Source organism: Giraffa tippelskirchi, chromosome 9, assembly GCF_054371585.1.
Source record: "Giraffa tippelskirchi isolate mGirTip1 chromosome 9, T2T-mGirTip1v1.2.pri, whole genome shotgun sequence".
Taxonomy (NCBI): Eukaryota; Metazoa; Chordata; class Mammalia; order Artiodactyla; family Giraffidae; genus Giraffa; species Giraffa tippelskirchi.
In genome coordinates, this window is record NC_137283.1 from 33,500,957 (window position 1) to 33,526,909 (window position 25,953).

The 25,953-nt window shown below is 41.6% G+C and overlaps 1 protein-coding gene and 1 non-coding gene across 3 annotated transcripts in view; both read left to right on the forward strand.

Moving 5' to 3' along the window:
• Positions 1-25,953, forward strand: part of LRIG1 (leucine rich repeats and immunoglobulin like domains 1) — a 539,770-nt gene that overhangs the window by 383,092 nt on the left and 130,725 nt on the right. The window lies entirely within an intron of this gene.
• TRNAC-GCA (transfer RNA cysteine (anticodon GCA)) lies at positions 20,735-20,806 on the forward strand. The gene has a single exon. It is a non-coding gene; the product is annotated as a tRNA-Cys (tRNA).

Consider the following 25,953-nt stretch of genomic DNA (forward strand, 5'->3'; position numbering starts at 1 on the left):
TTAATTTTATTTAGCTATATTTTATAAGCTGGCACATCATCAGAACTGTCTCTCTCTCTCTCTCTCTGTTGCCTCAAGTGCCACTGTTTGAACATACCCATAATGCCTCTTAATTTTATGTCATTCTTTATTTCTAGTAAAACATGGGAACGTACAGGAGAAAGTAGAAAATGCAGGTGCCAGGGGCCTAGCCTGGAGTGCTTCTAGAAAGCCTCAGGAGTAGGAAATGTGTGCTCTTCTAGCACAGCGGCTTTCTCAAAGGCGGAGGCCTCTGCTGACTCCCGCTGGTAGTGTCCGGGAAGCGGTTCTGTTGGTCTGGAGTGGGGCCCTGGAATTAGCATTTTAACTTTTCACTGCAGTGTTAATGTGAAGAAAAGTACAAATAAGAGTCCAGCTCAATGAATTTTCAAACATCCGTGTAATCAGTAATATTGCCAGCACCCCAGAAGTGTCCTGTTCCTTTTTCTTTTAACGTTTCTGTCATTGTTGTTGAAGTATAGTTGATTTATAGCATCATTATTTTCATGTGTTCAGTTCAGTTCAGTCACTCAGTCGTGTCCAACTCTTTGCGACCCCATGAATCACAGCACACCAGGCCTCCCTGTCCATCACCAACTCGCGGAGTTTACCCAAACCCATGTCCATTGAGTCGGTGATGCCATCCAGCCATCTTATCCTCTTGTCATCCCCTTCTCCTGCCCTCAATCTTTCCCAGCATCAGGGTCTTTTCCAATGAGTCAGTTCTTCGCATCAGGTGGCCAAAGTATTGGAGTTTCAGCTTCAACATCAGCCCTTCCAATGAACACCCAGGATTGATCTCCTTTAGGATGGACTGGTTGGATCTCCTTGCAGTCCAAGGGACTCTCAAGAGTCTTCTCCAACACCAAAGTTCAAAAGCATCAATTCTTTGGCGCTCAGCTTTCTTCACAGTCCAATTCTCACATCCATACATGACTACTGGAAAAACCATAGCTTTGACTAGGCGGACCTTTGTTGGCAAAGTAATGTCTCTGCTTTTCAATATGCTATCTAGGTTGGTCACAGCTTTCCTTCCAAGGAGTAAGCGTCTTTTAATTTCATGGCTGCCATCACCATCGGCAGTGATTTTGGAGCCCCCCCCCCAAAAAAGTCTGCCACTGTTTCCACTGTTTCCCCATTTATTTCCCCTGAAGTGATGGGACCAGATGCCATGATCTTAGTTTTCTGAATGTTGAGCTTCAAGCCAACTTTTTCACTCTCCTCTTTCACTTTCATGTGTACAACAAAGTAATTCAAAATATATATATATTTTTTTCTTTTTCAGATTATTTTCCATTATAAGTTATTACAAGATACTGAGTATAGTTAAATATAATTCCCTGTGCTATACAGTAAGACCTTGTTCTTTATCTGTTTTATGTTTAGTGCTGTGTATTGGTTAATCCCAAAGCCCTAAATTACCAATCCCTCTCCCCCAGCTGATTCCCTTTGTCACTGCCTCTCTCCAGCAGTTCCTATTATCCTGACTTATAACCTATAGATGAGGTTTTGCCAATCTCTGTATTTATATGAAAGAAAGAGAAAGCCACTCAGTTGTGTCCTACTCTTTGCAACCCCATGGACTATGTAGCCCATGGAATTCTCCAAGACACAATACTGGAGAGGGTAGCCTTTCCCTTCTCCGGGGGATCTTCCCAACCCAGGGATCGAACCTAGGTCTCCCACATTGCAGGCAGATTCTTTACCAGCTAAACCACAAGGGAAGCCCAAGAATACAGGAGTGGGTAGCCTATCCCTTTTCCAGAAGATATGCCTGACCCAGGAATCGAACTGGGGTCTCCTGCATTGCAGGTGGATTTATTTATATGTGTAAACTGTATTTTTTGTTTTCTGTCTTCTTATGCTCAATATTATGATTTGTGAGATTCATTCATGTTGCTACATGTAGCTGCAGTTTATTCATTTTCATTGCTCTATGTTTTTATCATAAATTTTGTTATCAAAATTTTTAGATTTATTCTGAGACTGATGATGGGCTATTGGATTGCTTTCAACTTGCAGCTATTACGAATAATGCTTCTATGAATATCCTAGTGGATGTCTTCTGATGAATATCTGTACACATTTCTGTTGGGTATATATCTTGCAGTGGAATTGCTGGGGCAAATCAGGATTTTTAACAAGCAACTCCATTAACACTGACCCATGCTGAAATTTAAGAGCCATACAACTAGACAAACAAGCAAGTACCATTTACCAAGATTAATTGGGTTTGAATACAGAAGATATGAATTGCCCACAAAAACTTTATAGTCTTATTGAGGAAAACAAAAAAAAACAAAAAAACAAAAAACATAGACTCACAAAGCACAAATTGAAGAAAACACAGGAGAGAAAATAACTCAGACATGCACTCAGATGCCTGTTGTAGTTTGGAGCAATACGCATATACATAGAGTAGAGCTACATACAGGCTTCCTGTCGGAAAGATTCTGGGTTTTGTTTAGCATAACAATGTTTCAAAAATGAAGAAATGTTAAAAAATGTTTATAGTTCTGACTTCTCTTCAAAAATTAAGCTCCAGCAGCAGAGGTTCTGCCTTGTTGCTACATGGGAACAGTTGTCTAGATCTGGGAAATGACTGTCCCCTTTAGATGAATCATGTGGTCTCCAGGTACCACAGTCTTCCACAATCCCCACCAGCCTCTATTGCCTCACTTTGGCCTTCTCTCATTTACATTAGCTGCCTAAATCCTGTGAGGATTTGGCTTCCCAGTCCCTAGGCTAGAGAATTACAGTAAACATTTCCCTATTCAATATTTGAGTGAATCCTCACAAGAACCCTGCCAGCCATCAAGGGCTTGATAAGACTGTCTCCATTTGAGGGCTGAGGAAATTGAGGCTCCGAGAGTGACTGAACAGAGTTGCACAACTAGCAAGTGGTGGCCTTCTGGGGACTATTTTGAGAAGTATTTAAAAATTGTGTATGGTTTTTTTATGTGAAGCAGTAACTTAAATAAATCAAGATATGTGTAATAAGACGTTCCTAATAAAGTTCAGAGAAGTTTTTTTTAAAGGCATCAGAGGAAGGAAAACTTTCTGTGGGCTAAAGTGGTCACAGATGTGTTTCCCCCCAGGATGGGGGATCTCATCTGAGCTTTGATGGATGACTGTGAAGAGGAGGCGTGATGATGGCATTCTGGGCAGGGGCTCAGCTGGAGCACAGGCGCAGCGTCGGAAGCACACAGTTGGGGATGAGTTGGGGACAAACACAAGAGAGACCCGGAGGCGTGCTGGGAAATGACTGCTCAGCTGTGAGCAAAGGTCTTCACTTTGCTACGTCTCCAGGTCCTGTGAAAGTTCTTGACCTCACTAGCTTTTGAGAGGACAAAAGGAAATACTGTAAGCTCAGTTAGTTGTAGTTTATTCATACTTATTCAGATGAATAGCATTATCCTGACGCTGGCAACCACACAAGAAACAATAGGTCTTGTGCTCTTACCACCATGAGGTTGATGGTTTGTGCGCTGGAGGGGAGCTCTTAACGGGGCGCAGCCTAACTCCCCAGGGGATCTGACATGAGAGTCAACAAGATCTCCATCTTTCCGCCACACCCTCTCTACCCTACCCAAACCCTCCTTTTCCTCAATTGCGGGGGCAGCTTTTTATTCCATCTAAACAATCTTCCCCAGTCTTCCTCTTAAATTGTTTTCAAAGTGACTGCCAAGAAGCAGCACCCGTTTGGCAAAAAATATGACAACAAAATCTTCCCTTAGATGCCTCCCGCTTTGGATCTATTCTTGTTATTAGTGAAGGAGGCTTTGATGCCTAGGAAGGGAGGCAATGGGTGTTATGAAATCAGTGTGAGCTGTAGCATCTGATATGAGTTTCATCACATGGACATCTAACTGTGTGGCCTCAGGGAGCCAGTCAACCTCTCCAGGTTTCAATTTTTGTTACCTGCAAAATAGGAAAAATAGTACCAACCACTCAAGGTGATGTTGAAGTTTCAAAATAAACATACAAAGTGCCTGGCACAAAGTAGGTACTCAGCTCATTGCCTTTATTGCCATTCTAGTGCAAGATCTTTCTCACAGGAGCCTGTGTATTAACTTACATTTCACGGCTGATGGGAATGGAGTTGGCCAGCACACGCGCACAACATTGTGAACACATCGGGGGCTCAGTCTTCTCAGCTGACTTCCTAGTTTCAACTCTGTTACTATAAAAGCCCTGTGACCTTGAATGGGTTCCTTAACTTTTTTTGGTCTGCCCTTCTATATCCATAAAATGGAGGACTGGAGGAAATGACCAGAATATTCACTCTGCAACTAAAATTTCAATATCTGTATGTCTATGATTAACAGCTGACACTTTCAGAGTCTTTATTTCTACTGCCCCCTCTCTGTTCATTTCACACCCTCTTTCTGGCAGTTCATCTCCCTTGAACACAGGGATGAACACATACATGATTCATGTGTCACCTCCTTGGCTAGTGATTGGCTAATGAGGTGGGGGTGTAATTCATTGAGACCAGTCAGAGGTCTTCCCTAGGATTTTTATAACTACAAGAAAAAGAGAGAGATTCCTCACTCTTGGAAATTTTGTAAAACCAAAAAGGTCTCTTTGGCCATGTGTTGTGCTGTAAGGAGAAAACACTTCTGCTTTAGGAAATAAGGAGGTGACACTTGGAAACAAACAGAGCTGAGAGAAAAACAGGAAGCAGCCAGATCAGCCCAGGTGAGGTCAACACTTGAGGCTCTAGACTCAGCCCTTCTTGAAGCCAACTTCTCTCACCTTGTCTTCCATACAGTGGATCCAACAACTCCCTTTTGTTTTTAAACTGCATGAACTGAGTTTTGTCATTATAACCAAAAGTACTCTTAACCTCTGTCACAGTCATCTATAAAATATGTCTAAAGTCATAAAAGTCACCTAGGATCACAATAAAAGGACATCCTAGAGTCAGAAAGTTCTTTCTTCTCTCCATTGACTCTCTTGGTCACCCTCTCCAAACACAAAGTTGAGAACCTAGTCTTGATAAGTGACATCATATGATACTTGTCTTTCTCTGTCTGACTTCACTTAGTATGATAATCTTTTTGGTCCTTCCATGTTGCTGCAAATGGTGTTATTTGATTCTTTTTTATGGCTGAGTAGTATTCCCCATGGACAGAAGAATCTGGTGGGCTACACTCCATGGGGTTGCAAAGAGTCAGATATGGCTGAGCAACTAAGCACATAGTATTCCCTTATTTATATGTAGCCCATCACCTTTATCCATTCATCTGTTGATGTACGTTTAGGTTGCTTCCATGTGTTGACTGTTGTCAGCCGTGCTGTTATGAATGGTAACCACTTTAAACAAAGCAAAAAGAAACAGAGAGAGCCACATTTCAAGTCTTCCTTTGTCACATGTGGTAAATGGCTACTGTACTGGACAGAACAGCTCTAGAACAATAAATTCCATCTGAAATGATTATGAAAACATAAATTATTTAGAAATAATTCCAACAAAGTGTAGAAGTCATATATTTTAACACTAATTAGCAAGTCAGTAAGGATTTCAGGTAGATTACTGTTACTTGGAGTTGCCTGGGGATATTCAAGAAATCAAGGCAGGTCACCTAAAGGGTATTGAGTTTCTTTTTAGGGTGATAAAATGTTCAAAAATATATTGTAGAAAAGATTGTTCAACTCTGTGAATATACTAAAAACCATTGAATTGTGTACTTTAAATGGATGAAGTATTGTTGTTGTTCAGTCACTCAGTCATATCAGACTCTTTGTGACCCCATGGGCTGCAACACACCAGGCTTCTCTGTTGTTCACCATCTCCCAGAGCTTGTTCAAACTCATGTCCATTGAGTCGATGGTGCCATCCAATCATCTTACCCTCTCTTGTCCCCTTCTCCTCCTGCCTTCCTTCAATCTTTCCCAGCATCAGGGTCTTTTCCAGTGAGTCGGCTCTTCACATCAGATGGCCAAAGTACTGGAGCTTCAGCTTCAGCATCAGTCCTTCCAATGAATATTCAGGGTTGATTTCCTTTAAGACTGGTTTGATCTCCTGGCAGTCCAAGGGACTCTCAAGAGTCTTCTCCAACACCACAAATCAGAAGCATCAATTCTTCAGCATTCAGTATGTGAATTATATCACAGTGAAGCATTTCCTTCTCAAAAAACATATTTTATCTAATCATCTAAGACAACATGAATTACAAAGGATGTGATTTTCTGATACTAGATGGAGTATAGAATGGGAAATCAGAAGCCCTCTTCTGTGACCATGGGGAGCTTCTGATTCCTCATCTACTAACACACCTACCTACACAGGGTTAACTGAGATGATCACATGGTAACTCCCTCTTTCATGTAACAATTTATTGATCACTTACTATGAGCCATGCATTGATCTAAGTGCTGGAATGCAATAGTGCACTAAACACACAGTCTCTGCTCTCAAGAAGCATTTTCTATTGAAGGAGACAAGCAATAGCTCACTAATTAAATAAAGATAGTGAATGATGACAAGTGTTAAAAAGTAAAGCCACATAATAATTTAGAGAATGATGACTGGGGGACCTAGTACACAAACATGATAGTACATGATATAGTGGAGGTGCTATTCAGAGACGCCTCAATGATGAAGTGATATTTGACTGACTTGAGATATAGTGTAAATGAGCAAGGTTTATAACTGCAAAGTACTAAAGAATATTTATTATTGCTACTACTGATGACATAACTGAATCTGTAGGTACTCTGCAAGACGTCCCTATAAATTTCAGATTTCTTTATCCACGGGTGTATTTGTTATAAATTGAGCTGAGCCCTGCCCTCCTCCCCCCCAAAAAAACACAAGTTGAAGCTCTAACCCCCTAATGTGACTGTTTGGAGATAGGGCCTTTAGGAAGATAATTAAAGGTTAAAGGAGGTCAGAAGATCACGGGCTTCATCTGATGGGGCCGGTGTCCTCAGTGGAGGAAGAGACCCCAAGAGTGTAACACACAGCGAAAGGGCCATGCGAGGAGACGGCATGGAGGGGGACATCTGCAAGCTAAGGAGAGTCCTCACCAAAAACCAACCTGCCAGCCTCCAGAACTGTGAGAAAATTAATTTCTGTTTGTTGAAACCACCCAGTCTGTACTATGTTATGATGGCAGCCCTAACATTTCTTACTCTGAGAAAGTTTCTATATTAAACAGAGGAATTGCCTAATTTTTGAAGGTTTAAAAACCTTACTTTTTTGGCTTCAGAAGCTACTTTAGAGATAATTTTTTGATACATAGTTCCATTTTCTTGTACAATTTTTAGTTTTATATTATCTCAGATAATCCTTTACTTCTTTGAAATCCTCAACTATGTTAATAGAGAAAAGGGCGTCCAATTTTCTCTCACTCTCCTCCACTTAAAATTTCATTTATTGTGTTTCTGTCTTTTCCTGGGTGAAAATTTCCTGAGATTTTTCTATTTTGCCTTTTTTTTAAAAGCACACAGAATTATTTATTAATTGTATGGTTATTTTTTCAGATCCTATTAATTTTTGCTCTAATATTTTTTTATTTTCAATGTGTATGTTTTATCGTTTTGATAAGGGTTTGTATTGAACACTCCTCATTTATTTTTATTCTTTCTTACTTAATAATGAGAACATTTAAGTCAGTGATTTTAGTCAGAGTTTGAGTTTGCTAGTTTTCTGAAAATACTCTCTTTTCATTAATTTCCAAACTGTCAGTAAGTAGGCATTTTATTTCTCCTTTCCTCAGTATGTTTCTAAGATCTCTATCTTACATTTTGTTATTCATTTCTAATTTTATTGCACTATGTTGAGGATATTTGACTCGTGTATTTTCAGTTGAGGAAGTTACATTCTCAATGTGACAACATAGTCAATTTTTATAAGCCTTAATGGATGCCCAAGAAGAGGATATTGTTTCTTTATATAAATATACATGTTGATTCTTACTAACTTTATTGTTCAAATTCTCTCCTCTGCCTATTTATATTTTTTAACTACCCGATTTGTAAAAGGATATGAAAAACATTGTAAAATCTCCCACAATACTTTCCTACTATCCACTTCATCTTTTCTACTGTATCTGTGATAAATGATGCATTTAGATTATTGAGTATTCTGTCTTTGCTGTGGATCGTAACTTTTATCTGTACAAAATTGCCTCTTTTGTTTCATGAATGATTTTTGTCTCACATTCCAAATTGCCAGGGAGAAGGCAATGGCACCCTACTCCCAGTACTCTTGCCTGGAAAATCTCACGGACAGAGGAGCCTGGTAGCCTGCAGTCCATGGGGTCGCTAAGAGTTGGACACAACTGAGCGACTTCACTTTCACTTTTCACTTTCCTACATTGGAGAAGGAAATGGCAACCCACTCCAGTGTTCTTGCCTGGAGAATCCCAGGGACAGGGAAGCCTGGTGGGCTGCCATCTATGGGGTCCCACAGAGTCAGACACAACTGAAGCGACTTAGCAGCAGCAGCGGCCAAATTGCCAAAACATAAATGTGCCACCTCTGATCTTTTCGTTTGCATTTTCAAGGAAAATCATACTCATCCTTTTATTTCTAAGCTTTTCACTTATATTACTTGTAGGTATGTATTTCACCTTCAGTCTTTTAACCTTTGTCATTTAATTGTGAAAAGTGCTGTTGACTTTCTTTTGAGGAAGAAGGCTTTGTGTTTTCAAAGAACTATGAGTTGCTTTCCTAAAACAGTACCATTTGACTTACATTGATGAAGATTTCTCTAGTACTCAGCATTTGATCCTCTGTTGAGGCTGGTTTCTATCTTTTTCTTAGTTTTCGTAAATATTTGAGCACAAGCTGGCAGATACTGTGTTGAGACATGCAGGCAGATGCCGTTTTAAATTAACATTTGCACAGCCAGATGTTCATGCTTCATAACATAGTCACATAATAACTTCATAGATAAATAACTTCATAACTTAGCACAGGCATCAAGACACAGCTGGGATTGAACTCTCAGATTGTTATTTCACCTTTGTGTCACTCAGGATTGTTTTCCACCCAAGTAAGCCTGATAAAGAAGTAATACTAATTCATTGCAGCTTAACAGGTTTTTATTGGCCTGCCAGGCCCTGGGCTAATTTTTGGTTTTTTATTCATTTAACAAAAGTATACTGAACAGTTGCATGTACTGGGCACTATTCTGAGCCCTGGAAATGAAGTGAGAGAATGAGACAGACTGTTTATATCCTTGTGGAGAATACATTTTTAATACAGTACAAAAAAAAAAATCAACCAGTTAAAACTAACTATATAATTCTAGATAGTGATGTGTGCCATGTGGAAAAATAGAGTGAGAGAAGAAAGAATGACAGGCAGATAAGGGAGCTGTTTCAGTTGAGGTGATCTCTTCCCTAAATGACATGGAGGAGAGACCTGGAAGAAGTAGAGGAGCAAGGGGAATGATGGGACCAAAATGAGCCAGGCGGAGCACGCAGTACCTCTCAGACATGAATGCACCATCACCATGAATGAACCTTACTAATCCTCTTGTGATGCTCAACCAAGATTCAAAACCCTGGGCAGACGTCGCTGAGTGTCTGCTCCTGGTTTATATGTTCCCACTCTGGGATCCAGAGGGAGGAAGAGAGAGGGACGATCTGTCATGGCTCTCTGGCTTCCATCATAGGAGACGGATCACATGCAAGTGGTGAGTCCCCTAAACAGGAAGAGAATTAGCTGCTAGACAGCAACAGTGTCTACTTTGGTTTACTCCCGTAGCTGTCCAGCATGCCTTACCACAGTTTTGTTTTGTTTTGTTTTAATATTCCAGCTAACATTGTGCAACCAAATCCTGTAGAGCCACAAACATGCTCATCCACTTCCCAGAGGAAAGCAACGTATGGTTTCTTCAGCTCCTGCACCCCCAGCTCAAAGTCCAGGACTTCTGGATCATGACCATTTCGCTAAGTCCATGGCACTACATCTCAGTATCATGAAACCTTTGGATTTGATTGCAGAGTTAACCACCATAACACATTCTATATAAAAATAGTATGGGAAAGAAAAAAGGAAAAGAAGGGAAATTGGCAAGTGCAACATGTATAAATGTTGTTGTTGTTGTTCAGTCACTAAGTCATGTCTGACTTTTGTGACTCCATTGACTGTAGCCCATCAGGCTCCTCTGTCTGTCAGACTTCCTAGGCAAGAATACTGGAGTGGGTTGCCATTTCCTGCTCCATGGATCTTCCTGACCCAGGGATCAAACCCGCATCTCATGCATTACAGGTGGATTCTTTACCACTGAGCCACTAGGGAAACCCAATGTATAAATATACGTGCATTTTGTTTTAGAAAGATATTAAAGGATACTGTTTTCCAGAGCGATTGAGCCATTTTACAGCCCCACCTGTAATACATGGGAATTTCCCCAGTTCCTTGTCAATGCTGGTAATTGTCTGTCTTTTTTTTATTACAGCCACTCTAGTTAGTGTGAAGTGGTGTTTCACTGTGGTTTTAATTTGCTTTACTCTAATGCCTAATGATGTTAACCTCTTTTCATGTGCTTGTTTGTCATCCATATATCTTCTTTGGTGAAATGTGTATTCAGATCATTTGGTCATTATTTAATTGGGTTATTACTGAGCTGTAAGAATCCAAGTCCTTTATCAGATGATTTTCAAATGTTCTTTCTGTCTATTCTTTCTTATTTGTGCTGTTTGAAACATATACATTTAAAATTTTTTATTGAAGTATAGGTGAGTTGCAATGTGTTAATTTCAGCTGTAGAGCAAAGTGATTCAGTATATTCTTTTTCATGTTCTTTTCCATTCTGATTTATCTCAGGATATTGAATATAGTTCCCTGTGCTATACAGTAGGACCTTGTTGTTTATCCATCCTATATATAATATTTTGCATCTGCTAATCCCAAACTCCCAATCCTTCTCTCACCCACTCCCCTCCCTCTTGGCAATCACAAGTCTGTTCTGTTGTCTGTGAATCTGTTTTTCTTTCTTAGATATGTTCATTTTGTGTCATATTTTAAACTCGACATGCAAATGATATCATATGATCTTTGTCTTTCTTTTTCTGACTTACTTCACTTCATGTAATAACCTCTGGATCCATCCATGTTCCTGCAAATGGCATTATTTCATTTCTTTTTTATGGCTAAGTAATATTCCATTGTATATACATACCATTATTGTCTGTATCTGTTCATCTGTCAATGAACATTTAAGTTGTTTTCCATGTCTTGGCTATTGTAAATAGTGCTGCTATGAACATAGGAGTACATGTATCTTTTCAAATTATAGTTTTTCCTGGATATATGCCCAGGAATGGGATTGCTGGATCATATGGCAACAAAATTTTCAGGTTTTTTGAGGAACCTCTATACTGTTTTCCATAGTGGCTCTACCAATTTACATTCCCACCAACAGTGTAAGAGGGTTCCCTTTTCTCTACACCCTCTCCAACATTTTGTAGGCTTTTAAATTATGTCCATTCATACCAGTGTGAGGTGGTGCCTCATTGTAGTTTTGATTTGCAGTTCTCTAATAATTAGCAATGATGAGCATCTTTTCCTGTTCCTATTGGCCATCTGTGGAGAAATACCTATTTAGGTAGGTCTTCTGCCCATTTTTTTATTGTTTTTTTGTTACTGAGTTATATGAACTATTTGTATATTTTGAAAATTAAGCCCTTGTTGGTCACTTCATTTGCAAATATTTTGAAGTATATACATTTTTAATTTTGATGAAACCCAATTTGTCAAATATTTTCTTTTATCCATTGTACTTATGGTATCCTTTCTAAGCATTTTCTTCTTTGTTCAAGGAAGATAATTTTCATGTAAAAGTATATAATAGATTGGAAGGGGAAATGGCAACCCACTGCAGTATTCTTGCCTGGAGAATCCCCATGGACAGAGGAGTCTGGCGGGCTACAGTCCATGGGGTCAAGAAGAATTGGGCACAACTAAGCGACTAAAGCATATATAACAGATACATTTTTCTTACTTCTGTACCAATTTTGAATGAGCCCCAAATTTACGATGGCAACAGTCTTCTAATCTAGTATCTGTTTGCAGGATAAAAAGTAAGTCACTGGCTGAAACTTTTTGCTGTCAGTGCAGCCTACGTCTTCAGGCCATTATTGGGTGAGTTTTTCTCTCTGTCTCTCTATACTTTCCATCTGATTTCATGGATAACTTTCCCCCAGTGACTCACTCCTATAGCACAATGAAAATGCTCCTTTTTTGGAGATAAAGGTCAAGTTTTGCTCAGCTTCACTGAACCTAAAATATGACAGTGGAAGATGAGAGGCAGTCATATTTAAGAGCCCATCTGTAAAGCCAGGTAGCATGTGAATTTACTGCTCTGCATCTTACTAGCTAAAGTGATCTCAGGCAACTTTAGTGTCTCCAAACCCCAGAAGGTCCTTTTATATTAATAAGATGGGGACAGTTATAGGTAGGCTAGACTTGCCCTTTGTATACTAAGCCTTCCGTCAATGTCAGTCATCATCATTGTAATTATTGTCACCTTTAGTATTTAACTAGGGCCAGCAAAAAAGAATCTCAACGTGTCAACTTTATGAAACTTCTTTTGAATCTGTTTTCAAGATCCTTAGGAAATCAGACCTATTCCTTGTTACTCAGTGTGATTCCTGGACCAGCAGCATCAACATCAGGGGGAAACTTGTTAGAAATGCAGGATCTCAGGCTCTACTCAGTTCTGTTGAACTGGGATCTGCATTTTAACAAAGTGTCCAGGTGCTCTGTGTATACTGTACAGTTTGAGAAGCACTAGAAAATTCCTAGCGTGAAAGGAAGAGTGAACAGCCTGGCCTACTACTTACCTCCTTCAACTCCATCCACCGTCCGACTGCTAAACAGTCCTCCCTTCATGTAACAGGTACTCTTCAAGGAGATCAAGGTTTGGCTAGGGCTTTCTTCACTAGAGTAAAAGAGGTTAGGGAGAATCCTGCCTTATCTTAGTTGCACCATTAAAGTTAATCACTGTTTCCATGAACCTCTTTCATGAGTGGGGTTACTGTACCCTTTCAAAGAAAAAGATAACAGACCATTAGCACAGACAAGATAGGAACAGATAAGTAGAAGTAGTGGAGTTGGTTTTCTCCTCTCAGGAGGCAGTGAACAGGCTGCTGAATTCAACTATCAAAGCTCCCAGTTAATCTTTTAAAGAGTCAACATCTGCTGAAATCTTTATTAAAGCATGGCCCTTCAGATGGGCATTTGTGGATTCAGATTTTTCTCAAAGTTACAGGCTTTGATGAGACAAAGTCATCTTTTCCAGCGTAAGGTAATAAAAAAGATAAGACTTGGACTACACTTAGCTGTCAAACTCATCTGTCCCCAATCTTTAAAACGCAGTGCCTCCAACTGGAAAACAGAGAGTCCCTTTTTCTCTCTTTTTTTTAAATTTAGAAGCTCCAGGGAAAACTGTGGGAAAAGTCACAGCAGAAAAATCACACTTTTGGGAATCTGTTTTACTGAAGTCAAACCAGGATTTACCTCCGATGCTCAGATCAAGGGAAGAAGGAGAAAGGAAGAAATGTTAAATTCCAAGTTTCACAGACAGTTGAGCAAGGTCTCCCAAAGGGTTTCTTTTTCTTAACCCCCTCCCCTCATTCAAACCAGTATTTAAATCAGAACAGAAAGAACTATGGTGACTACTGTTGTTTAGTCAGTCGCTAAGTCGTGTCCATGAGGTTGCAGAGAGTCAGACACAACTTAGCGACTGAGCACACACACAGGACTGTAGCCCACCAGGCTCCTCTGGCCGTGGGATTTCCCAGGCAAAAATACTGGGGAAAAAAATGGGTTGCCATTTCCTTCTCCAGGAGATCTTACCAATCCAGGGATCGAGCCCACGTCTTCTGCGTTGACAGGCAATTTCTTTACCGGCAAGCCACCAGGGAAGCCCACAGTAACTATAGGCCATGCATATAAAAACTTTGGGGGAGAAGAAGGTATCTAAATTGAGTCTCACAGGACAGATATGAGTTTGACAGAAGGAGAGGAAGTGTGGTCAAGAAGAAAAAAAAAACCTTTTATTTTTTTTTTGATTGAGCTGTAATTCGCATACCATAAAAGTACCCCTGTTAAAGTGTACAGTTAAGTATTTTTTAGTACATTTTCAAAGTTGTGCAACTGTCACTACTATCTAATTCCGCAGGATTCATCACCCCAAAAGAATCCTAGTACTCATTAGCAGTCATTCCCCATTCCCTCCTCCCCCTGACCCCTGGCAACCGACCTACTTTCTGTAACAGGACCACTTTTAAGACAGAAAAAGAGCCAGGGTGCAGGGCGGTGAAAACGATTCACACATCCCTTGCTCTGAGGATGGGGCCAGGAGTGCCCTATGTCATCCTGTCCTCAAAAAGCCTGCTTAATTCAAATTTTCCAAAAATTAATATTTAACAATGGAAATGACATGAAAAGCAGGCTGTGAAGAATTCCAAAAAGATATGCAGATGACACCACCCTTATGGCAGAAAGTGAAGAGGAACTAAAAAGCCTCTTGATGAAAGTGAAACAGGAGAGTGAAAAAGTTGGCTTCAAGCTCAACATTCAGAAAACTAAGATCGTGGCATCTGGTCCCTCACTTCATGGGAAATAGATGGGGAAACAGTGGAAACAGTGGCAGGCTTTATTTTTCTGGGCTCCAAAATCACTGCAGATGGTGATTACAGCCATGAAATTGAAAGACGCTTACTCCTTGGAAGGAAAGTTATGACCAACCTGGATAGCATATTAAAAAGCAGAGACATTATTACTTTGTCAACAAAGGTCCATCTAGTCAAGGCTATGGTTTTTCTAGTAGTCGTGTATGGATGTGAGAGTTGAACGGTGAAGAAAGCTGAGCGCCAAAGAATTGATGCTTTTGAACTGTGGTGTTGGAGAAGACTCCTTGAGAGTCCCTTGGACTTCAAGGAGATCCAGCCAGTCCATCCTAAAGAAGATCAGTGCTTGATGTTCATTGGAAGGACTGATGGTGAAGCTAAAACTCCAATACTTCAGCCACCTGATGTGAAGAGTTGACTCACTGGAAAAGACCTTGATGCTGAGAAGGATTAGGGGCAGGAGGAGAAGGGGATGACAGAGGATGAGATGGCTGGATGGCATCACTGACTCGATGGACATGAGTTTTGGTAAACTCCAGGAGTTGGTGATGGACAGGGAGGCCTGGCGTGCTGCGATTCATGGGGTCACAAAGAGTCTGACACGACTGAGCAACTGAACTGAACTGAATTAGGAGCATAGATGCAGGGTTTGGAATTTTATGCAGAAGTGCCCTAATATTTTACAAGGCAGGCAAGGAATTTTATGAATATAATGCATAGCCTTATATTAATTAATATAAGAAACAACCTAGTCCATTGTCAGCTTTCTTCTTGAGGTATCTGTGGTCTTATTAACAAGAGTGAGAGCTGATGGTGAGTCCTTCATATCTACCAGGCATCAGTCTAAACCCTCAGAATATGAAGAAAGTGCTGTCATTCTCATCTTGCAGGTAAGGTTACTGAAGTTGAGAGAAATAAATATCTTACCTGATGTCAGATTCATAGTAAGTGACAGAAGTAAGATGTATTCACAGGGATGTCTGACCCTAGGACCCAGCACCGTAGCCACACTTTTACACTGTCCCCAACATAAGGGCTTCCCTCCTCCAGCAACTGCTCGTCTCTTTTTCTAGGGATTGAGATGCTCTGTCAGGATGCCTAACTCAAATTGAATTGCCTTGAAAATATTGAAATGTTCAGATTTAGAATTTTTCCTGGTACAGCTGTTCACCATGAAACATTAAGTAGACTGCAACTCAGGCCTGCGTTGTCGATATTGCTGGGTTCCTTTCTACCATTTTTTCACTTTCTTGTTCAGTAGGAAATTCATTAAGAATTGCTGGACGATCTCAGCCTGTGCTCCCTCTACAAACTGAAGATTGCATTTGGGTATCATTTTCTAATGAAATAATTATAAGTCTAATAATATATTACCATGTTAAGGATGTGTTCAGGTTGTTTGGTCTGATGGGAAAGCAGAGGGTATGTAGAGACTGAATTTTTTTTTAAGGGTTAGAAAACTTTGTTTTTCCCTTCTCTATCCACCTGCTTTCTTAACTGTAAGTGGTTCACCCTCGACTAATTCAGGCCATTCTTCAGATTCTAAAGCTGTTCAATGTCAGTACTAGGAAGAGTGTAGCCAACATCTAATCCAGTGTTTCTACTACTATTAGTAATGTAACACTAGCAGTAGTAATTCACTGCTGATATTTATAATATATGATCAGTTTCTTGTCTTGTGTTATACTAATGAAATTCTGTGCTTCTGTTGTAAAATGAGAACACGTACATAAACTGCCATGTCCTACCTTAAAGCTCAGTAAACTGGAGTAAATCTGAGGTTATTCTCTCAAGACATCACTTATATTCTGAGATGATTTCTTGATAGGGCAAAGAAAGACTGTTATCTCTAGAACCTTGGAAATTTCTTCCAACTTAGATTATGTCCATCCTTGCCTGGTGGATGGGAACATTCTCTATGAAGCCTGTCATGGTAAAAATAATAATAATTAAGTTGGGAGCAACTGTTCTTGCTCGGTCTCCTCATTTGACAGAGGAGGAAACTAAAGCTTAGAGAGGTTGGCTGCCTTCTTCAAAATCACCTCGGTGGGTAGAGACCCCATCAGGACCGGGAGCCAGTGTTTTCCCGTAGCAGGGGATAGAACTGTAGCCAAAAGGGAGATGAAGCTTGTGAGAGGTCTTCAGCTCCTGGTGCTCAGTCAATATCACTCACTCATTGAGATCTGTACTTATTTTCTACTATTGCTATAAAAGAGTGCCACAAACTTAGCAGATTAAACAGCACAAATGTATTCTTTTACAGTTCTGGAATGTATAAGTCTGCTGTGGCTCTCACAAGGCTAAAATTAAGGTGTCAGCAGGGCTGCGTTCCTCTCTGGAGTTTCTTGGGGCGGATTTGTGTCCCTGCTCTTTGCGTTGTTGGCCAAATTCAGTTCTTTGCAGTTTCAGAACTGAGGTTACAGATTTTTTGCCGTCTGAAAGCTAATGGCCCCTCACAGCTTCTAAAGGTGCTTTGTTCCTTGGTTCATGGCCCCCTTCAGAGCAATGGCTGGTCAAATTCTTGTCACATCGCATTTCTCTGACCCTTCATCCATGGGCATATCTCTGCGTGACCACAACTGGGAAAGGCTCTTCATTTTAAGGATGCATGTGACTAAATTGGGCCCATCTGGATAATCCTGGATAACCTTCCCATCTCAATGTCTTTACCATTAATCACATCTGCAAAGTTCCTTTTGCCACATAAGGTAGCATATTCATAGAGTCTAGTGATTAGTGCATGCGTATTTCTGGGGGCCATGACTCTTCCTGCTAGTCCATAGCTTCTAGTACCCCACCTCTACCCCAAAGAGATATCAGGGTGGACCCCCAGTTCTCTGTCTGCTGGACCTTCATACCTGGCCTCCTTCTTTTTATTAACTCCTACCTCCAGTCCCACTGGAGTAAGTTCCTTTAAGGCACAGGGTTATAACCATCAGTTCTTTATTCAAAATAATGGATAGCTTTTCCTTGTCTCTTTAATTGAATCTACCTCCTCACCCTGGCATTAAGGCCTTTGGTGATGTGATATTTGATATCAGCCTTTCTTTTTTTCATATCCCAACAAATCTCTCTTGCAGCCTTTTTTTTGTTTGTTTCCACAATGGACCACTCCATGTTCCCCACACATCAGATACTTTCTCACCTCCTGTACCTTTACCTGCATTTTTTTCTCTGCCTGGATTGTTCTTAGCTTCTCGTCTCTGAATTTCCTAATCCTCAAAGTTTCCCAAACTCATCTCAAATGTCACTACTTTCTTGAAGCCTTCCCTGCTTCCTCCCACCATCATGAAGGTTAGGAAAAGATTTTTCTTCTGGTCTCTCGTGTTTCTCATGTATCCCTTTGTGTTAACACTAAGCATTTCTGCTTCTCTATTGCAACATAGGAAAGTATGCCAAAACTTAATGACTTAAAACTACAATTTGCAAAAAAAAAAAGAAAAAAAAACTACAATTTGCTGTTCAATTTCAAGAATCTCTAGGTGAAAAACTTGGTCAAGGCATAGCAGGAATGGCACGTGTTTGCTCGATGATTTCTGAAAACTTGGCTAAGTTTACTTGGGTATGTCTCTGGCTCAGTTTTTCCACAGAGCTTCTTCACATTCCCAGCTTGGGCATCCTCACAGCATGGGGACCATAGTGTAGTTCATATGTTGACATGGTAGTCCAGGGATCCAGTAGACCAAAAGGAAAACTCCTCATCCCTACAAAGGCAGGTCTGGCCCTGGCCAAGCATCTCCTCTGTCTTACTTTATCACCCAAAGCAGTCACACACTGGAGTCAAGACCTCCACTTGTCTATGAAAGGAATGTCAGAAGAACCTGAGGACCTCTTTGAAATAAATCATTTTCTAGTTACTTTGTTTCGTACCTGATCTCTCGAAGACTATGAGTTTGCAGGGTGGTCCATTTAGTGGCTGCCATGGGCTTCCCTGGTGGCTTAAATGGTAAAGAATTCACCTACAGTGCGGAAGACCTGGGTTCGATCCCTGGGTTGGGAAGACCCCCTGGAGGAAGGCATGGCAACCCACCCCAGTATTCTTGCCTGGAGAATCCCCATGGACAGAGGAGTCTGGCTACAGTCCATGGGGTCACAAAGAGATGGACACGACTGAGTGACTAAGTACAGCATATGGTGTCTAGCACATATCTTAGTCCATAATGAATAAATATGTTTAGCAGATTCTTCTTGCCAAATGTAACCATACCTAATTTTACATCCATTCCAATGAGTAAGAAAAGATTGGGATGGGAGGGAAAGCGGGGACGGGAGGCTGGAGGGACGGGGCTAGAACTGTTTGTTTTAAGCCACCTAAAGATTTTGAAAATGACCGTGTGATACATAGATGACCGTGTTCTTTAGAGGGCAGACCGTGGGCATGACGATAGTATTTGTGACATGAATTATGGGTAATCAGTTTGGGGTTGTATTGAACCAATCTTTCTAATTGGATTCCAATGAAGCACCTGCTTTCTGTCAAACTCCAACTTGTGCATAGGCAAGTCACACAGAAACCCATTTCACATCGATTTTCAATGCTGCCTAATAGTTTGTTTTGCTGATTCAATCACAATGTAAAGCTGTAATGACCAAATCAAGTGCTTGCTGTAAAACTGTTTTTTATCAGCTCTCTGCTCCGAGGTTACATTGTATCAGCTTTTAGAAATTAAAATTCTTTGCTTAAATATACAATTTTCCTTCCAAAATGAATTTAGCAGCAACCCTTCCCATTTTAACCATTATTATTTTCAAGACAAAATAGGACCTTTCTCTTTTGTTAGAAGAACATTGAAAAGGTTTCACAGAAATTTTGAAAACACATGTAATACTAGTAATAAGATAATCATCATATTAAGATGGAAATTATAATTTTATAAAGAGGAAAATTATTAGAAGGCAATGAGAGGGATAAAAAGGAGAAAGATCTTTTTCATAGGCTGGAAAAAGAGCACTTCAACTGCCTAATTGCTCTGAGCTTTTCCCTCATTGGCAAACCAGTGGTAATAATGTCTAACACTATTGTTGAAAGGATTCAATGGAAAATGTACATTTCTGGAACATAGGATTCAGTAAATGTTAGCTATTATTATCATTTTTATTATGTTTTGTGGTTTCTTAGGATACTTTCCCTTAAGAACTTACTTTCCAGGAATAAAGAGGAAACAAAGATGTGATGATAAAGAAGAGGAGGGAAAGAGAGAAGAGAGGAGGGGAGAGAGAGAGAGGAGGAAGAGGAAGAAGGCAGGAAATGATGAAAGATTCAGAAGAGACACGAGGATTAGGGACATCAGTGGAGGTACTCCAGGGACTCTGCACTCGGCTGGGAATCAGTGATGTCTTCTTAGAGGATGCTGGCCCAAAAGGGTTTCACCTTAGAGACTGAATATGTAAATGGAAAGACCGTGTGTGTCAACAGAATCCTGAGCCACCTCTGCAGCAACCACCCTAGTAAGCCTAATCAAAGTCCCTTAATTTCATGACCAGTTCAGGAAGCCAAAACACAACCTCTGTAGTCATCAGCTCAGGATGGTTAGGACTCAGTCAGTGGCAGCCTACATCTATGTTTTTTGCCCCCACTCCCAGCTCAGGAGTAACCAGAGAAAGCCAAGTATGCTTTCAAACCACATAAACTGCACCATTTCTAATTAAACAGCCCCCACCTCTCCTATGCCAATAGCCTCCCGTCAGGGCACACCTAAAGCCTTTCCCTTTCCTCACTCTAAAAAATTTCCCTCTTTCCTGAGAGCCTTTGAGTCTTTGCCAAATGCAAGTGATAGTGGCTGATTCCTTTGTGTATTACTTTTCTAGGGCTGCCACAACCCATGACAGGTCAGTGGCTTATAACTCCAGAAACTTGTCCTCTCATATTTCTGGAGGCTTATAGTCCTAAATCAGTAGGGCCACGCTCTCGCCCAAAGGTCTAGGGCAGAATCTATTTCATGCCTCCTCTTAGCTTCTGTTGTTGCTGGTAATGCTTGCTGCTCCTTCATCTGTTCATGGATTAGATCACTCTAATCTTGTCCCCATCTTTACATGGTAGTCTTCCTGTGTGTCTCTTCTCATCTTCTCTTATGGACACCAGTTGTATTGGATTAAGGCCCCACCCTACTCCAGTGGCTTCCCTGGTGGCTCAGATGGTAAAGAATCTGCCTGCAATGCAGAAGACCCAGGTTCGATCCCTGGCTTGGGAAGATCCCCTGGGGGAGAAAATGGCAACCCACTCCAGTATTCTTGTCTGAAGAATCCCATGGACAGAGGAGCCTGGCGGGCTACAGTCCATGGGGTCACAAAGAGTCAGACACGACTGAGCTACTAACACTACTCCAGTATGACCTCATCTTGACAGATTACATCTGCAATGACTTTGTTTCCAAATAAGATGACCCTCTGAGGTTCTGGGATGGACGTGAATTTGAGGGGGATGCTATCCCACCCAGTGCACCTTGTTGTAGGCAACTCTGAATAAATAGGCACTTATTTCCACATGATGTGTGAGTCCATAGCTGAGGGTTAGCAGGTTAAAAGGGCAAGATGGTAGGGTGCTTACAGAGAATGTAATACAGTAAACAGTGTGCTGTGATGGACAGTAAACAGTGTGCTGTGATGGACAGTCCCCAGAGTTCAGTGGCCGCATACATTACGTTCATTCCTCGCTCATATCATAGTTCATTGGAAGGGGAGGAGGGTAGTGGTCCAGGCACTGACTTGCTTAGGGGACCACGCTTTCCCATCTTTGTCTGAACTCGGTGAGACCGCACCTGTTCTAAGGGAAGCAGACAAATGTAGCATTGCTGGGTGCCAGGAAGAAGAAGAGGGCATATTGGCAGTGGCCTGAAGCCCAGGGCAGAGAAGAGAAGGGCTCATTTCTATTCACTCTCCTCCCCTATCCTATGGCCAGATGTGCCAGGAACCCCAAACTGCAGGCCTCGTGAGGGACTCCTCTGAAGGCCAGTCTCTAAACCGTGCCTAACTCCCAGCGCATTACTTCTATGCTTCCCTTATCAATATGAGAATGAGCAGTTCATAAAGGATAATTCCTCTGAGGGGGTGTTGACATTTTACCATGAGACCTAGATTTCCCCCAAAGGAATGAATCTCTATTGGTAAAATCACAGCACTTGGAAGAAAGACTGCAGGGTGGAGTTAGAGAAGAAGATCACAGTGAATAAAGACCTTTATCCTTACCTCAGAGTTAGGCCAACCCAGTAGGGCACTCTCAAAATGGGTTTAGTGATCAGGTAGAGGGGCTTCCCTGATAGCTCAGTTGGTAAAGAATCAATCTGTGATGTAGGAGACCCCAGTTCTATTCCTGGGTCAGGAAGATCCGCTGGAGAAGGGATAGACTCCAGTATTCTTGGGCTTTCCTGGTGGCTTAGCTGGTAAAGAATCCGCCTACAATGCGGAAGACCTGGGTTTGATCCCTAGGTTGGGAAGATCCCCTGGAGATGGGAAAGGCTACCCACTCCAGTATTCTGGCCTGTAGAATTGCATGGATTGTATAGTCTCTGGGGTTGCAAAGAGTTGGACGTGACTGAGCGACTTTCACTAGAGGGGCTTTACCAGAGCCCAGTTTGATCCTCAGCTTAGATATTTACCATCTGTGTGAACTAGTGCCTGTTTCTTTACATCTCTGATCCTTTATGGCCTCATCTATAAAATGGGCCAAAAAGAAAACCTGCTTTATTGATTGCCTCTAAGAATTAGACAAAGTAAAACAAATTATGTTCTCAGTGAGCAATAGCCATTGGTCCCCAGCAAGAATCCAATGATGATGAAACTTACATTCAGTTTCCAGTTCTAAGTATCTAAACACCTAATTATATTATACAACACGTGAACTCTTCCAATCAGTTGAGAATTCCAACCTGGGAAGGCCCTGCTGTCTTCATCCTTGTGTTACCTTCCCACTCACTCCACTCATCTGTCAAAGTAGTTCTTTGTATGTAGTAAATGCTCAATAGAAGCTTCGTTAAAGATCTAGGTCCTAAGAAACCAGGGTGATCCTTGAATCAATGGCTTATAATTAATGTGATGAGTAAAACATGGTCAGTGCTTCAAGTTACTGCTACAGGGGTCTCTGTAGAAGAGATAGCAGATTTTAACTTTGGAATCCTGCATTTAGACATCGATGCCTTTCCCCTCATACCCACAGGGCCCTTTGGGACTTTGTCAACGAAATAGATGCTCAGGGAACACAGCATCCAGCATGCAGCCTCAGCTTCAGGCCTCTGGGGTAGAATTTTTCCTTACAAAACTCCCTTCAGCCTGAGAATCTGGTGTGGTGAAGTCCACAAGAGCCTGACAGTACCTGGGACATGATGGCCATCACATGTTAAGTCGTCACTGGGCTACTCACCTGGAGATGCTAAAACTCGCATCCAACTTTCAATCTGCAATTGGGAAGACAGAAGCCCCTCCCAAGGGTCCTTAGTGGGATGAAAACATCACTGTTTAAGATTGAAAGATTGTGACTTAAGGAAAACATCCCTTGAATATATGAACATCACAGTGTCTGCCCATGTGCGCCACTTGGCTGACTCTCAGAGCCTCAGGGGAACATTCTCCTGTGATCAGAGGGCCCTATGGCCCTGCTCACAGCACAGGTTTGTTCTCTCATGTGTGTGCCATAAGTCCATTTCCTTCACACCCTCACGAAGCATGGCATTTAAGAGCTGCTACTGTCTTAATTATACATTAGAGAAAATCATGAGCCCTAGTTGTTTAACCTTTTCATAAGAAAACGTGGGAATGCTTAGTTTAACCCAAGATGAAATGTTTGCTTTCTGAAAAATTAGTGTGCCTAAGTCCAAGAATTATAGGCATTAATCAATTATAGCCAGCCTTGGTATTTAGGAAACTCTATTCTATTTTAGATAAGAGAAATTAGGTTGTCGTTGGTTTTTTGTTTTCTGTGACTTACCACTCCTCTGGGCCAGTGGCTGGGTGATATTTTTTATCTCTGTAGCCCCTGAGCTTGGCATAAGGAAAGATTTGCAAGAAATCAGTTGAAGGAGCTGTGCTTTATACTACTGGAGGGTTTTGTCTTGTGGTTTATCCTGGTTCTTACTCTATGAATATCTGAGGCCAATGGGAGCTGTTTACACAGTGAAGAATCAATGAAGAGCACAGACCAGCTCTCTGTCCTCATGGAACGGGTATTCTAGCAGAGGGAGACCCTAAATGAGCAGATAAACTAATGTAAGAATAAGAAAACCTTAAAATAGTACTAAGCATTATAGAGTTGTTTTAAAAGGTGATGGGAGAGATATGAAAGCGGGGGGGCAACTTGAGCTGGAGGCACCGGGAAGGCCTCTGAGAAGTGCACTGAGCTTGAGGACAAGAAAGCATACCCATGAGAAATCTAAGGCGGAGAGAGGATGGCCCGTGGCCACAACCTACCTGATACCAACTTTTGTGCGGCCCGCCAGCTAAGGATAGGTTTTTCATTTTTAAATGGGCAAAACAAATTTAAAGTAGAGGATATTGTGTGGCACAGAAAAGTCACAGGCAATTCAGATTTCTGAGTTCACAAAAGTTTATCCAAACAAATCCACGTCCGTTCACTTCTATACCATCTGTGGCTACTTGCATGCTACACTGGCAGAACTGAGTAGTTACAACAGAGAACTGATGGTGCCTAAAGCCTAAAAGGTGAACTAAGGAGAAAGCGTGCTTTGACTTTGGTCTAAGAAAAGAACTTTTGGACAAAGGACCTACACATGCTGAGTCCCAGTACAAAAACTCAGGGGACAGCAGGGAAACTGGGAATAAGATGCAAAGATGACATCAGAAGGGCCAAGACCAGATCCTGTGGACACTGTGTGTTTGTCATCTAACCACACACTTCCATGCGTTACAAGTAACATGCTTTCGTCTAGTCTCTACCCCAAACATTTGCAAGTTCTGAAAACAAGGCAATGCTTTCTAGCCGTAAATGAACATCTACCCCATTCTCCTGCTTGGTCTGGGAGCTTATGAACCTTCCTCCTGCCTCCTTTTCAAAACTCAGAGCAATGGTTTCTCAACTAAAAATTAGATCAGAATCCTGGCTCTGCTACTTACTGACTGTGTGACCTTGAGCAGATTGCTTAACTTCTCTGTGCTGCAGTTTCCTCACTGATCAAGTGGGGCTATTACTGCCCAGCTTAAGGATTTCTGTGAAGATTCAGTGAGATAGTACAAAGAAAGTGCTTGATAAGTGCTGCCATGAGCTGCTGCTGAGATTCTTCTTGAGTAAAAACGTCACTCGACAAGTGTGGATTCCTGACCCCACCCCTAGAGATTTGATTCAGTGAGTCCAGGGTGGGGCCCAGGAATCTGCCACAAGCTGAACCACATGTTGAGAAATACACCACCCCAGGAAGACAGGTGCGGGGCCACCTGGCCTGGCCCAGGGCATTGCTAAACAGTAACTGTGTATCACTGAATGGGTTGGAAGTCCGGGGATGGGATTTTCTTTTTTTTTCTATACAAGTCCAAGTCCGAGATTAAACGAAGAAATGGAAGTGGAGGTAAGGGTGGAGATGGAGTGAGCTTCAAACCAACCCCACTCTGTGAAAATAATATTAAGTACTCTTCCATTGTAGGCAAAGGGAGAAGGGGGCATCACCGACGCAATGGACATGAATCCGAGCAAACTCAGGGAGATAGTGAAGGACAGGGGAGCCTGGCGTGGTGCAGTCCATGAGGTTACAAAGAGTCAGACATGACTGAGTGGCTGAACAGCACCACCAGGGGCCTATGCAGATTAAGTTGTGTATACAAAAAGAGTTCTTGTCCTTAATTCTCTGTAAATCCAAGAATCTCTGTGGGTTTGTCATCACCCTTGTGAATGGCAGTCCTTGTATTGTACTTCCCAGGGGAGATATTACAAAGGGAGACAGGGCTTCCCCCCCACCACCCTCCCCCTTTAGTCAGTCACCAGGGCCAGGAAGGTAAATGACTGAGGCCTTAGGGAGTGGTGAGGACGGCCCCTCCTCTCCAGCAAATTACGGTCACACAGGAATGCAGACTGAGAATGGCCAGAGAATCCTATTTTCAAAATGAAGCCAGAGATCCAGATTTTTATGCAATACATTCCCATTAATAAATGTTGGCAAGTAATTCAGTTTTTTTCCTTTTTTTAAACCTCCATACAGGCCAAACAAAATACATCTGCTGGCCGGATCGAGCCTGTGGGTGGGCTTCTAATTTGCAAGCTCTGGTCTAGACTTACTAATTCAAGCTTTGGAACCTGCACCGCCACTCCCATTCTGCCCTGTGACCTGGTGGAGGGACAGGATCTCTGCTAGGGCAGTGGCTCACAAACCTAGCTACACATTAAAGTCTCTCCTAGCTA